The following is a 15,453-nucleotide window of genomic DNA, read 5'->3' on the forward strand; positions in this document are numbered from 1 at the left end:
TTTGATCTGAACAGTCCTCTAACAATGAGGAAAAAGGTAAGTTAATAATATTTAAATAACTCACATGGAGTCAATGGTAATTAAAATATAAACTAATTAAATACTTATACAGTTACAAAACGGCAGCTTAAAAATCTGAGACTAGTCAGTTAAGACACTAGAACAACACATACATCAATTCGATATATGAGGGTACATACAAATTCTAATAAAATTGGATAATATATCCTGACAACTTATTAAGTGTAATATAAAATATTAATAAATAAATAAATTTAAAGTAAATAGGGAATAAAATTAAGCAAGTGAAAGGATTAAAAAAAAATTGAGGGTACTAACCAGGTATTGTGCACAACGCTGTTTCGTAAACCCACTTAGGCTGATGGCCTAAGTATCCAAGATATATATACATATATATATATATATATATATATATATATATATATATATATATATATATATATATATATATATATAAATATATATATATATATATATATATATATATATATATATATATATATATATATATATATATATACTTATATACATTATAAAAAAAATTGAAATTTAAATTATTAAGTTTTAACCAGAAAATAAATGTCCTTAATAACCCTTTTGATGGAAAGGGAGTTCCCCAATCCGCTGTTCTGGTAGTGGATGGCTGTAGGATGGATCAGCCTATGTGCTTTGTAAAAGCCGTAAGGACTGGCAGACCAACCAGAAAATGAAACCAAAATCCTTCCCCGAATCAAAGTATATTTCTTCCCAAATCTCGGTATAATTTTCTCCAAATCAAAATATCTTCTTCCCAAATAATAAAAACTTAAATTCCAATCCCTGAGATTGGGCCGGCAGGCTACAAGAGAACAGAAAATGCCTTTTTTATTCTAGGTTCTTGTACTTAAAACAGTTTTTGTAGTAACAAAAACTAAAATATATTTGCCATTAAGTGACCTTGGCTCAAATATTGAATGTTAGGTACTATACTGGAATATTATAATATGTATATAAAAAAAATAAGAATGATTGTGGGGTATTTCTAATAGTTGAGAAGATTTAGATGATTGAAACTGACAATTTAAATGGAAGATATTTGGACTTACCAGAACTTATTGGAAGTTTTATCTTTCATAAAAACAAGGTGGTAGCTTCTTAAACGCACATAAACTAAATTCCTTTAAAATAACCAAAAATAAACTCGTCCCCTTTCCCAAGAAATAATAAAATAACTTAAAATTGTTTCCTTTTTCCTTCCAAACTCGGCCTGCTGCACTTATCAACCTATATCCAGGAAGTTCTGTTCTAAAATGAACATGGCCACTGGCCAGTATTCGTTTTCCCTATAATGACAATGGGAATCGATTTTATTGTAAATCGATATATGAAATTGTGTTATAGGTTGCCTAGTTTGCGGCGCAAATTAGTAGCTATTGTAGGTAACGATCGTATCGTTACACTGTGACTGACTTTCTGTCATAACAATCTCCTGCCCAGTCAGCATCAACATAACAAAGAAAGTTTGTTTCAAAATTATCACAACGTTTAAATTTCAGAAATATATCTTTTGTACCATTCAAGTACCTGAGAACTCTTTTAATATAAGTCCAAGCTATGTCTGATGCCTTATTTTGATATCGGCTAAAATAGTTCACTGCATAGCAAATGTCAGGTCTAGTACCTAAAACTCAATACATCAAGTATCCTACTAGTTCACGAAAAGGTTTCTCAGTTACTTTCCTATCAATATATAAATCAAATTTTAATTTTGGATCTATAGGTATTAATGATGTTTTGCAGTTTTCCATCCCAAATCGTTTGATTAAAGTTTCAATAAATTTATTTTGATTTATCTCTAAAATACCACTTTCACGATCATAACAAATTTCAATTCCTAAAAAATATTTTAATTCACCTTTATCTTTTATTTTAAATTTTTTCATTAATACCCTTTTTATTTCTGTTATCAGTTCAAAATTTGGACCAGCCAATATAATATCCTTAACATAAATCAGTAGATACAATATTTTGTTTTGCAATTTCAATATGGTCAGACAAACATCATTTTCAGAGCGTTTAAAACCTAATTTTAACAAGTTATCATTAATCTCATTATTCCAGCATCTCGAAGATTGCTTTAAGCCATAAAGAGACTTTTCAAGTTTAAAAACATTATCATTCATGCACTTTACACCCTGTGGTGGAAAGATAAAGACATCATCCTTTAGCTTACCGTTCAAAAAGGCAATCATTGCTTGTAGTGTTAACAATTTCTGTTTTAAAATAACTAGTATTCTCATCAAACTTGATTATCCATTATCCCATCTTTAGATATTATAATCCTTTGCTTTTCTCTATTCCACAGTCTGTATCCTGTAGGAGCATAACCTATCATTATACAGTCTTCAGTTTTAGAATCAAATTTTCCTCGACTATTTGCCTTACATTCAAAAATTCTTAAACTACTTATATCACGCTTGGTGCCATACCATTCTTGTGCTGGTGTAACTCCTTTCAGATTTGCTTTAGTACCTCTGTTTATCAAATAATTTGCTGCTAATATAGCATCATCCCAAAATTCTTTAGGCATATTTGCATCTTCTAACATTGCTCTACTCCTCTCAACTAAGCTACGGTTTTTCCTTTCAGCCTTACCATTTTGTTCTGGCGTATATGATACAGTATAGTCTAAGACGATTCCCTTATCTTTACATAACCTAGTTATATCCTTAGATATATAATCACCCCCCATTATCACAACGCAACTTAGAAATTTTATTAATAAATTTTGACTCAACCATGTTAACAAATTCTTTAAAATGTTCAAAAACTTCGGCTTTCTTTTTTAACAAATAAACTACAGTGAAATTAGAAAAATCATCTATAAAAATTATGAAGTATTTATTATCACCAATTGATTCTGGAGTTATAGGACCACAAATATCTGTGTGAATAATTTCTAAAATTCTAGTACTCTTTCTCCTAGTGCTAAAGGGAATTCTAGACATTTTACCTTTTATGCAAGGTTCACAAAACTCTACCTCTTGAACTTCTACATTTTCTATGCCTTTAACCATTTTGGACTTTATAATTTCTTTTAAACTTGAAAAACCTATATGACCATATCGTTTATGCCACTTCATGAAATTATTATTAATTAATTGAGCGTTCAAACTCTCTGACTGATTTACTTTAAAATATATTTCATATAGATTATTTCTTTTTCCTAAACCAATTATATCATTGTTTACATCCTACAATTTAACCATACCTTTATCAAATAATACTTTAATATTTGAAGCTTCCAATTATTCCGATATGACCATATCGTTTATGCCACTTCATGAAATCATTATTAATTAATTGAGCGTTCAAACTCTCTGACTGATTTACTTTAAAATATATTTCATATAGATTATTTCTTTTTCCTAAACCAATTATATCATTGTTTACATCCTACAATTTAACCATACCTTTATCAAATAATACTTTAATATTTGAAGCTTCCAATTTCTTAAGTGATAACAGATTCTTTCTTAGATCAGGCACAAAAAAAAAACATTTTTAATATTATTTTTGATTTTACAATCATTCACCATACTCATGGCTTCAATATTATCAACACCCATGGCTAATAAATAACTGTCATCCTTTGCAACTGCAATTTTTATAGGTTCTTTAAGCATTACTAAACCTTTAAAATAATGTTTTTCATTAACCATATGATCGGTACAGCCTGAGTCAATATAAAATATTAAATCATGAACATCAACAATATTTTCTGTTTCTTCTAAAGTTTTATCACCCATATAACATACACTACTATATTTTTCATCAGCATTATCATTATTACAAGTATCGACATTATCTTGCCTATCATTTGTAACCTGTATGATTAACATTATTGTTTACATATCTACCCCTACCTTCAAATCTGCCTCTGTAATTACCATAGCCTGTATTAAAACTTCTAAATCCTCTACCAGGGTTATTTGGTTGAAAACCTCCTGTGTAAGGTCTTGAACTTCCTTCGACTTACCCTTTAACGTTGTTACTCCCTTGAAAGTCACCGCTGTATTGCTTGGAAACTTCTTGACTTAAATTCTTACAGTCCCTTTTGAAATGTCCTGCTTGACCACATCTAAAACAGCTGCAAAAGCTACTTGAGTTCTACTTTTTATATTTAAACTGGCACTACTTAACTGGCGTTTATCGTATTCGGCTAATAGTTTTGATTTTACAGTTTCATAAGTTACATCTTTAATATTTTCAATTACTGTCACAACAGTTTCATATGTGCTAGGTAAACTCAGCAGTAACATACAAATTAAATCTTCATCTTTTACTTCTGCTTTAGCTGCCTTTAATTGTCGTACTACTTCTTCAAATTCATCTATAAATTTAAGTAAATCATCATTTTCTTTCAATTTCATACCCATTACCTTTTTTTTAGATATAACTGTCCCAAAAGACCAACTTTTTCATATTTACTTTTCAGTACATTCCACATTTTTCTCGCTGTTTCGCATGTTCTTAAACTTTCTAGCTGATTATCATTTATACATTGTACTATCAAACACATGGTTTATCAACTTTTACTTCATCGGTTTTGGTGGAATCTGGTTCTTTTTCGGTAAAATCTTGTACACCATTTCCCGCTAAAATTAACTCCATCCTGAACTTCCAATTATAATAGAACCATTTAAGGTTCTTCATTATATATATATATATATATATATATATATATATATATATATATATATATTATCTATAACTGATATTCTGCATCTCCTGAACAATAATTACTTCTGGGCTCATAACCTTTTAGATTTGTTGACTATAATTCTATATTTAAGAATACCCCATTTTCTATTCTTCCAAGCTTTATTCGTTAAATTAAAAATATACCATGTTGAATAGCTCTTTACCTCGTGTTCTACATTCTACTTAACCTACAGTCCATCTAATTTACTTACCGTTGCATGTCATCATTGACAGAGATCGAAGTTGAGATAGTTGCCAAAGTATAAAAAAATCCTGAATCCATTTGAAATCAAATAGGTCACATAATTATTGCAAAAGTAGATTATACAATAAAACAAATTAATATTTAATATGTAAATAAATAGAAACAAAACAGAGTTATAAAATAATCTTGTTAAAAATAATTTGAGCCGCTTGTATGCGTCGTATAAAGATGTAAAATGGAATACTTAAACAAAAACAACGCTTTTTTCATTACTTATTAACATTAGTCAACACCGCAACTGTCAAATAAGTGTTACCAATTTATGCCAAAATATCACCTTCGTTCGATTACAGTTACAGTGTGTTCCGAACAAATGTTCTTCATAAAAACGCTTTATAATGCATTTATACAAATTAAATGAAACGTATTATTGTGTATTTCTTTAATTTAACATTAATAGAAATCTTTAAATATTATTTTTACGCTTATATAATAAAATATGTCTAGTGGCTGTAATGCCAGTGTACTCGGCAAAGTGATTCTAAACAGGAACACACCTACCGCTTAAATATTTCGTGTTGGTATCATGTGACTTCACGGGCTATGATGCGGATGACGTGCAACGGTAAGTAAATTAGATGAAATATATCTCTCCCTAAAAACTAAATCTTCCTCTTTTTATATTATTCGTGTCTATATAATATACCTCTCTCTAATAAAGATTTTAACGTATATATGTATATATATATACAGTATACGAGTCGATATATGTATATTTTAACATGCTCTGTTTTTTTTGGCTTTATCTGTAGCCTATATATATATATATATATATATATATATATATATATATATATATATATATATATATATATAAATATATAAATATCGAGATAATAAATACTTAACCAATAGCCCATTTTATTGACCAACCCATCCAAAACATTTATATTTTTTCCAAACGAGTACTTCTTTTTTCTTACTCATATATATATATATATATATATATATATATATATATATATATATATATATATATATATATATATATTGTTATATGTAAAATCGAGAAAAATATTGGTTTGTTTAAAATATTTCAAAGTTAAAAAAACATTAAAATAATTCAGATAAGTAGGATAATATCCAACAAACATTTCGGAGAAGGAAAGTTATTAAAGTCTTGAATTACCTGTACTAAACAAAATGTAAAGCTTTGCATAAATTATTTCTTTTGTTATACTTGAGTGACCCGCATAATTTTAAGTGAAATCCCAAAGACAATAGAAGGGATTATAGAAAGAGGTTTTTGTTAGTTTTTAAGAATTATAGAAAAATATTATTTGTAAATAAGTTTTAGGAAATTTATAATTATAGGTAAAAATTTGTTTGTTATCGAAATGAAAAAATGGGGGAATTGTGACGAGTTTTGATTGGCGGAGATTGAAAAAGGTGGGATAAGTGTATAGGAAAAAGTTTAGCGAGATTGAGGAGAGAGAAAAGATATAATCAGTTGGTTTTCGAATTCTGTAAGAGGAACAGTGATTGTTCTCTGGCGGTTCCTGAAATGTAGCAAGCAGTAGTGTTGAATGTTAGTGAGTTTTTGTGGAGTTAGTGTATCTGACAGAAGCTGAAGCAGCAAAATATTGTAAGTCATATTTCTCTACTTATATTCCAAGAGTCACTGTTCAGGCCAACGAGAGATTCAGTTTATCGTAAAGAGAAGATATTCCAAGAGTCATTTTTCACTCGGGCCAACGAGAGATTCAGTTTATCGAGAGGAGAAAGGCTATCATAATTTGAATGATTTGTGCTTTTGAAGAAGATCATTAAGGACGATATACTTGCAACAATCTGTGTAAGATTGCTGATTACATAGGGAGCGGTTGAGAGGAGATAATATAGTCTACAAGGAACAAGGATTTGGACCACTCATCATCAGAGAGAGATATTTTGTTTTCTGCAGTTTTTTCTTATATTGATAACACAATTTTTTACACTTAATTTAGAAAGGATATAAATATTTTGATTAGGAGAGTTAGAATAGTTCGGAATTTTGATATTTCAATTAATATTGTTTGTACCATTAATTTTGATTGTTCACGTACGTAGAACAAAATTTTTGAGAATCATTATATGAGATTTGTTTATTGAAAACTTTTGAGTGTGAATTATTTCATTATTTTTATTTCAATATATAGTGTTAGATCATATGTGTTTTTATTATTCCGGTATTCTCTGGACCTTACCTTTCACATGTAATAGCATAGATATTGAAGCACGAATTTAACCCTGAGATAAAAGAATTAAAAATTGTGATAGAGTCATAATCATTTCATCTAGATAATTTTAATTAATCAAAAAAATTAATTAGCTAATTATTGCTTGGCGCACCAAGACTTTAAATATCACAATAATATATATATATATATATATATATATATATATATATATATATATATATATATATATTTGTGTGTGTGTACCATTCTTCTACTGCTATATCGATGACTATATCTGTGCTATCCCAACAAAAAAAATCCATCCAAAACTAAAGTTTACTATAGAAATTGAACAAAATAATAAAATAAATTGTCTGGATATTACCTTACATCGCATTAATAACACAGTTAAAACCACGTGATTTAACCACCATTCTCCCATAAGATGTCTGTAATTATAAGTCTTGCTGATAAATCTATCAAACTAACAAATCCAGAATACAGACCAAATGCAATAAAAAAAGCAAAAATGCCCTTCTAATTAATGCATATCCCGAACATCTAATCGGAACTTAATAAATTTTACAACAATACAAATAATAATAAACCCAACAGTATAAGGACTACGTATAAAACTCATCCATATATGTATCTATATAAAAAGTTTATCTGAACAACTAACAAATCTTTTAGCCAAACATAACAGTGGCCCACAAAGGCAACAACCTTTTAAATAAATATTTCACCAAACTAAAAACACAAACTCCAAAACTTTAAAAATCACATGTTGTTTATGAGGTACATATAATAACTGTGAAGGTGTCTATATTGGGCAAACCAGTCAACTGCTTCAATACAGAATTCATTCTCACAAATATGACAAGAACATCACTACGCTCACAAAACATGAAAATGAGAAGAATCATAAATTTGACTTCATCAATCATCAAAGTTTTAAAAACCGAACAAAACAAAAAGAAGAGGGAGATATACGAATCAATAGGAATAAAAAGAAATACCAACGCAATCAATGGCAAAAAAGATACACAGAACCTAAATAAAATATATTTCAATCTGATTTAAATAATAATAAAAATGTATAACACCATAAAAGACTCTTAAAGTAATAACATATCTCCACTTTACCTTTTTCGAAAACACCAACGATACGCCCATATAAAAATAATTATATGTTAATAACAGTAAACCATGAGATATCAGGTATTAATTTTTTACTTCTATCAATTCATTAATGTCAGTATTCCGTTTTACGTTTTGGGAAGTTTTTTATATATTATTAAAAGTTATTGTATATATATATATATATATATATATATATATATATATATATATATATATATATATACAATAACTTTTTGTTCCTAATCTTGTACATTTTAGAATCTTGATACAGGCAAGGGTTTCCTGCCGAAACGTTGATTACACTGGACAATAAAATCTAGTTCCAAATTTAATATTACGTATTGAACTTAGATATTGTCTTGATATATGTATTATAAGCGCTAAAATCCGCAACATTGCCTTGTACAATACCCTATCTCTTCAAAACTCACGATATCCCGAATTATAAGGAAATTTACACGATTTTTACTTAATTTGGAGGAATAAGTAGTTTTATACATAATTTTGTAAAAAATTTACGTAGAACCAGGAAAATCCTGTTAACAAACCCATTATAACTGAACGAGAAAGGAGCTAAAATTATTAATTTTATTTCTACCATACGAAATTCGCTGCTATTGGATAAATCAGAATACGGGGAAGTCCCGCTCTTGCACCAGTTACAATATTACCGCGCGTTGCATATTTTTGCACGTATTTTGTATAGATATCGTTTTTTTCCCATTCTTACCCCTCAATTAGAATGGCATTTTTCACAGTTGGTCCCGGAGAGTATAGACTCAATTAGCTGTCAATTAAGTTTTACATAACGAAATATTGCGTTTTGCAGTGTTGCTTATTATTATGTTGCCTTGTACAATACCCTATCTCTTCAAAACTCACGATATCCCGAATTATAAGGAAATTTACACGATTTTTACTTAATTTGGAGGAATAAGTAGTTTTATACATAATTTTGTAAAAAATTTACGTAGATCCAGGAAAATCCTGTTAACAAACCCATTATAACTGAACGAAAAAGGAGCTAAAAGTATTAATTTTATTTCTACCATACGAAATTCGCTGCTATTGGATAAATCAGAATACGGGGAAGTCCCGCTCTTGCATCAGTTACAATATTACCGCGCGTTGCATATTTTTGCACGTATTTTGTATAGATATCGTTTTTTTCCCATTCTTACCCCTCAATTAGAATGGCATTTTTCACAGTTGGTCCCGGAGAGTATAGACTCAATTAGCTGTCAATTAAGTTTTACACAACGAAATATTGCGTTTTGCAGTGTTGCTTATTATTATGTTATATGCTTCGAACATAAAGAGAGTACAATTAAAAGGTACATTTTTATTATATTATTTTAACGATTCCGCAATTTTATGATTTATATCAAACACGAATGAATAATAATATTTGTTTCTTTTGATATTAATTGCAGTTAATTATTAGAAAAATTGTTTGGCAATTCCCCTTGGATAGGTTAGAGGATGTATTTGGTAATAGAGTCAGAACCCTTAAACCAGCAGTTGCCAGAAGTCTTTTTAACTGTATTATTATTTATACTGACATTTTACTATTTACTTTTAAAAACTGTTTTTATGTATCTCATTGCTTTTGATTATATATGTTTAATTTGTAGTGTAAATTTCAACACTACCAAACACCAATATTTCGTTCTGTCAAACTCATTTGAGGCTGTCTTCTCCGGGACCAAATGTAAAAAATATCCGAATCGGACGAATCTTTTATTGAATGTGGAAAATCTCACGATTTTTAAATAGAATTCTGACGAGTTTTCCTAGAGTACTTTGACAACACTGTCTGACACCACGACAGGAAATCATTATCATTAGTAGCACGCAACGAGTAACGACGACTGGGAAGCACATCTCGGTTCATTTCTTAGAGTACATACACTCGGTAAAAATACTCTGACCTTTTTTAAGCGGTGCATTTGAATCAGTTTTTAATAATGTGAACAATTTTTTGTGGTTAAATTAAAAATAAAAGCTCATTTTTTTTAGAAAGATAAAACAAAAAATATACTCTTCTTGAAAATAAAAAATAATTCCTAATAAAATAAGAAATAATTCTTTATGCCTTACAGAAATGATTCAAATATTTAACCTTCTACGGCTGAACAGTATCCTAATCTGTCACTTTTCTAGTGACACTTCGTGAGCGTGACGTTTTCTTCAATTTTTGTGGCAATAACTCTCAAAATTTTTAACAATATTATGAATTGACTGTACGCAAGGAAGTGGTATCCTATTGAGAAAAAAAAATAAATTTACACGGTTTTGTCCAGAATTACCACTATAAAACCATTTTATTATTTGGACTTTTTCTGCGGGCGTATAAACAAACATGTTGTTTACAAAAAGAAATTAAAGATCTACGCTCTTGACGCTTTAAACAACCAATGTATAATGACAAATTTATTGGCGACGGATCACCGAAGCAGGTTCGTAGAAAGTCGATGGCGCACAGTGTTGCCATTTATAGTGTATATATCTAATTTAAAACTTAACGTACTGTATATATATATATATATATATATATATATATATATATATATATATATATATATATATATATATATATATATCGCTGAACAAATAACAACAGACTGGGTAACTTAGAATAAGAAATCAAATGGATAAAGCATAAAGTAAATGAAAGTACATACCTATGTCCAAGTATTTGCAGGCATAGCATTTGTTAAAAAACAAGTTAAACTCTAAACACCGAGGTTACCACTAAAACTACCCCCAATTTAGCACTTATACTGGGTACTACACTACCGAGCCGCAAAAAATTGCTAAAAGAAATAGGCATGTCCATAATTTTACGATTCCCGGAATAAATGAAAGGAGATCATAAAATCAAGATGCGGATCTCAACAAGCAGTGAATATAATTTTATACATAACCTTAGAAAACTTACCTTCTCACATTCTCAAAGTACTTGGATAGCGTAAGCAACATGGGGCTTTCTTTTCCACGCGCGGAACATGCTATTTGCACTCCCACGGCCGAATCTGGACAGTAGTGTGTTATAGCTGATGCTATTCTGGCAAGTTTACCAGCTCCTTCACTGTCGTGTATTGCCCTGTGACCTAGAATCCATACCACTTTGACAATGTTTCGCTCGTCTGTCGAGTTCTTCTCGGCATTTCCACATTATCCGTTCTAGAAATATGTTTTTCTAGTGGAATACAAATGTTTAAATTTCCGACACCTAACTGAATATTTCACAACACTTCTCTGTAGTTTTAAAAAATACATAAATATAATTTTAGCTCAGAAAATTTTATGTCTGTGTACCAGATGTACAGTTGGATAAATCTGCAGTTTCGGTAGAGTGTTTCCTCTGCCTCATCCCTCTCGTGGACACATTTCAACTCGCAAAGGTACTTTAGGCCAGTATGTGGTTACCATCTGGTTAGAAATCATCATAACTTCGGTATCCTTAATCTTATTTATGGTGTTACTATTTCCTGACCCGAACGCGGGTTTTCTCGCAGTCTATAATATCAAATTCTCTCCTCTTCCCTTATAACTATATGTAAATTAGGGAGGTCCACTAGGGTGGTGGTTCGTTAGGTGTGCCCCTCATAGCCCCTGTTTAGTTTAAGGATGACATTTTTTGGCTGAAAGGTTGGTCACCATCCCACTATATTCTTTTAAGCGTAAACACGCGCTTTATAATTATTTACCTATTGTAACATACCTACTGTATGTTTATAATATTTATTTTTTTAACAAATTAATATGATATCTCAGGACTCTTTTACTTATGAAAAACAAAACGTGGCTTCAAAGTATTTTTTGCTAGTTGCCTTTAAGGAAAAAAGGATAGACAATAGGAAAATAAAATTACAACACAATTATGACTTACAAAGCAAATGTTATATTAAAAAAAAACAATCAAATATTAAAAGTAAAAATTTTGAATAAACATAAATATACCATATACAATGATTAGAATAAAAATCTCAAACATCCATCAAATCATACATCCACAATTATCAATACAAATTAATTAAGCTTATATGTAAATCTAAAATTTCTTAATTTTAGTGACTCCCGATAAATTATCATGTATTATAATGCTCAATAAAACCAACAAAAAACGAATAACTCTAATTTAAATAGGTGGTCGTGATTGAAAGTCTCGGTTTCTAAAAATGACGAAACTATCGTTTTGTTCCCAAAATTGATGACTTCACCTCTCTCTCTTTTGATGTGCCTTGTCCATCTTGCCCGTACCTTTCAGTTTCTCCAGAATACTCCTGCTAAACTCCTCTACTCCAAATCTTTACTACATGAATAAACTCCTCCTCTCCAGACACAAGGATATCTCAACTAATCGACTTGGTCCATAAAACTATACATCTGTTTATTACTTACAGCATGTCAGTTGTTTCTTCTGTCTGCTACCACAGTTGGAACTCTTTCCACCAAACACAAATTCAACTTTTCACAATCTAGACTTTTTTAAAAAACTTGGCTAATTAGCAACGTCGTCTCCACAAAAAAAACTATAGTATACTCGCCCGATATTCAATTCACAATCCTTCCTCTCTCTTGCAAAACTCTATCCAAAATCCTTCCGTCTCCCTCCTCTTTTTCCTTGAACCAATCAGAACGTATCTCCATCCAAACAAATTTTACTTTCTTCAAAGAAAAAAAGCCAACTTTCTCCTATCCAATAATTCGTCGGTCATCTAATAAACATTTTCAATTTCTAGAGAAAAAAGGATAATCACCTCTCACGAACTATTTACAAACCTACCCTATTGTATAATTCTTGGTAATCCATACAATAGAAAGTTTAAGGTTTACAAAAATGTCTATTTAAAACTAAACCGTTAGAAAAACCAATATATTGTCTTCTTATTTTCTGGGAATGTCTTTGAACGTATAAAATTCACTTTCAGAAAAAAAAAACACTATCTAAAACTAATGCTAAATAAAAAGTATAATATACAGGGTGTTTGCGATTTCTGTTGGTCGGTGATTTGATGATTTTTGTCTTAAATCTATTTGATTTTTGAAAATTATGGAACCTTATTAATATATATATATATATATATATATATATATATATATATATATATATATATATAAGAAAAAGGTTGATGCGAGTTGATAGTAAAATAAAAATAGAAGGTAAAAGGTATCGGCATAGCTTGCAACAAAAGAAAAAAGTATAATAAAATATGTGTATAAGATGGAAGGCAACCGTATATACGTATTTCTGGCTATTGGTATATATATATATATATATATATATATATATATATATATATATATATTAGAAATGATTATTTCGACCAAAAAATAATTTATAAATACGTTCAAATTATCGGGTAAAGTGGTCTGTAATAAATAAAAAAAAAAAAAAATTTGACCTTTTTTTTTATACGTTTTTGGCCCGGCCGTGGCTCTAAATAAATACATTTTTAAACGACCCCTCAATAAACTTGTTTACAATGAATAAATACAACTGTTTCACATCTTTAGAAAATACGATAGATAGAATGATACTGGACAATTTAAAGCAGTCAAAAATGACAGACTTCTTAAAATTGCAGAAGCAATAGTTTATGTTATCCTTGAAAATGCGCTTTAAAAAGCGCTTAGAAAATGCGATTTTTTGTTTTAACGTATATCATTGACAATAAAAGTAAATAACTTTTTTTCAAAAACGCCATTCAAACAACATTTATTAGATAAGTTAATGGTTTAGAAAACTACATATTCATATGTATGCAAAGTATTATTGTTGCCTGATGTATCGAGATCGGCTTATAACGAAGTAATTAGTCTGCCATTTCAGTTCGCGTTATAGAGGGAGTCTGCTATATATATATATATATATATATATATATATATATATATATATATATATATATATATATATATATATATATATATATATATATATATATATATGGCTCACTAAACTAAGTAATCTGTTGTGTGCTTATTTCCTAGTGGTTTTTAGGAATTGGAATGATTGATTATTCCTAATATAGCTAATATAACAGCTAGTCTGTTGGTTAAATAGCTAGTTAAATTTTTCGGCGGTAAACTTTATAATCTGTAAGATTTATTACAAATGTTCACACATAAATAGTGAAATCAATATAAGCCAAATAGTCCAGTCGTCAGAGATTTGATCTCTAAAAATGAGACGCACAAGCTGAATTTTGCTGAGAATATCAAAAAAGTTGCAAACAGTTTACAACTCTTACTTCCGGGCTTTCCCCTAAACCCCCCTCACGAGAGGGTGGGGTGGAAAACACCGATTTACCAAGAATCTGTACTCCGTAGAAAAAATGTTTCAAACAAGAAAGAAATGTAGCTGAGATAATTCTGAACAAAAATGTTTATTAGCACTTTTTGTGTAAAATGAATTGTTCTCTCGGACACAACGCTTGAAGCGACCGGCGATTTTGAATGTTAGTGTTCGCAAAATCAATTTGGTAAATAAAATTTTTACCAACTCGACGGTAAAAATTCGATATCTTTTGATCAGAGTACCTTATCGACAAACATCAAAATGCGTTTTAAAGGTGCTTTCGTATGCATCCTTTTGTAAATTGCTGCAAATAAAGTTAATTTTTATAAAACTGTTAAATAAATAAACGTTTAGCGATTTTTGCCATTTTTTACAATTCTCATAAGATCAATAAAATTGAACACTTCCATTGACCGGTCGCTGTGGAATTTCCATTTTTAAAGCCCAGTCTTCAAAACATATAACATGAAATTTCGATTTTATGTTTTGACAAATATGAAGCGTTTGAAATATGCCTAAAAATGCTGAATTTAAACTTATACATTACAAACAAACTCACGTCACGGGAAATGCTTTTAAAAAGAACGCATTGGATGGAATTTCTGGCTCAAGTGGTTTAATTTCGAGAAATGTACATTCGAAAAGCAGCAGTTTTATATCGTTTGTAATGTGAAAGTTTAAATTCAGCTTTTTTAGGCATATTTCAAATGCCCCATATTTGTTCCCAAAATTCAAAATCATAATTTCATACTGTATCTCACGAGAATCGTATAAATGGCAAAATTCGCACAAACCTTTATTTATTTAACAGCTTTATA

The 15,453-nt window shown here is 29.6% G+C and overlaps 1 protein-coding gene across 4 annotated transcripts in view; it reads left to right on the forward strand.

Moving 5' to 3' along the window:
• Nucleotides 1-15,453, forward strand: part of LOC140434743 (uncharacterized) — a 147,762-nt gene that overhangs the window by 62,891 nt on the left and 69,418 nt on the right. The gene's annotated exons all lie outside the window — the stretch shown is intronic.

Source organism: Diabrotica undecimpunctata, chromosome 2, assembly GCF_040954645.1.
Source record: "Diabrotica undecimpunctata isolate CICGRU chromosome 2, icDiaUnde3, whole genome shotgun sequence".
NCBI lineage: Eukaryota > Metazoa > Arthropoda > Insecta > Coleoptera > Chrysomelidae > Diabrotica > Diabrotica undecimpunctata.